Source organism: Orycteropus afer, unplaced genomic scaffold (assembly GCF_000298275.1).
Source record: "Orycteropus afer afer isolate SDZICR_OR568_19922 unplaced genomic scaffold, OryAfe1.0 scaffold00031, whole genome shotgun sequence".
NCBI classification, from domain to species: domain Eukaryota; kingdom Metazoa; phylum Chordata; class Mammalia; order Tubulidentata; family Orycteropodidae; genus Orycteropus; species Orycteropus afer.
Genome location: NW_006921618.1, coordinates 11,146,338 through 11,147,716, shown reverse-complemented (window position 1 = coordinate 11,147,716; position 1,379 = coordinate 11,146,338).

Genomic DNA, 1,379 nt, shown 5'->3' with positions numbered 1-1,379 from the left:
GGCCAGACTTCGTCTCACCTATTTTGGTCATGTTGTAAGAAGGGACCATTCCCTGGAGAAGGATGTCATGCTTGGTAGGGTGGAGGGTTGACGAAAGAGGGGGAGGCCTTCAACGAGATGGATTGATATGGTGGCTGCGATGATAGGCTCAAGTATAGCAGGGATCATGGAGCTGGTGTGGGATCAGGCAATGTTTCGTTGTGCTGTACATGGGGTTGCTATGAGTTGGAAATGACTCGATGGCACCTAACAACAACAACAAAAACAAACCAAGGCACTTTTGTTTCTGAAGGACACTTGTGAATCTAACCATATGTATTGTGCCTTCATACACTTCTGGCCTCTGAGGGCATCCTCCTAGGAAAGACAAAGCTTTTGGGGTTTGATTCCACAAAAGACTGGATGGGAAAGGAGAGCAAAGTTATATTTAGATTTCTTAGATTGGTTACAAGGATTATTAAAGAAAATGAAATTTTACAGTTATGAGCATCTGTCAGAATTTCATTACAATCTTCTTGCAAGAGAAAAGGTCTTTAGTAGGATGCAGTGCAATGGGTTTCTCTTATGTGTGGCTTTTCTGGCCTTGGGTTTATAATTCTGCCAAAAATGATTGGTTGGGCCACAGTCTGCCCTGTGATTGGTCTATTTTATGCACTTTGCAGGGATTGGTAAATTTGCTATGCAAATAGTAGTGCATAAAATCGCTCAATAGGATTGAGTGACTAGTGGAGATCGGTCAGTTTGTGGTACCCTGGGAGGGCTGTGCCTTGAAATTGAGAAGACTTTTGCTTATTTAAGCAGCCAACCCCACATAGGTTTTATGGGGTAAGGAGTGAGAGAGAGGAGGAGGGTACCTCTTAAAATGGCTAAAATATGAGTCAAGAGCTTTAACACTGAAGATGCTGTGAGATGACTCAAGATGGCTCCAGATAGCAGCACCAGAAAGTGGCAGAGAAATGGCAGCAGGAGTATGAGTGTCAGGAACCACAGGACCAGCAGATGACTGTGATGGGCTTGCCAGGCCATGGACAGAGAGGGGGAGAGAGAGAGAGAGAGAGAGAGAGAGAGAGCGCCAAGCGAGCTCACTGAGTGCTTTCAGGCAGGAGACTTTCTGGCAGAGGCAGGTGCCTCCAGGCACTTGTCAGAGGAGCTAAAAGAGCTTTAACACTTGCCTAAACACAACATAGGCCTAGAGGGGCATAAGGGCAGAGACTAGGTGTGCAAAGGCCTTCCCATCAATAAGGCAAAGCCAGCAAGGCCAATGGCAGAACAGAAGCTTTGGGGGCTGTGTTGGATTGGGTTCTCTAGAGAAACACAAAAACCAGCAAAGTATATATATATATATATTTATAGAGAGAGAAAGAGAGAGAGAGAGAGAG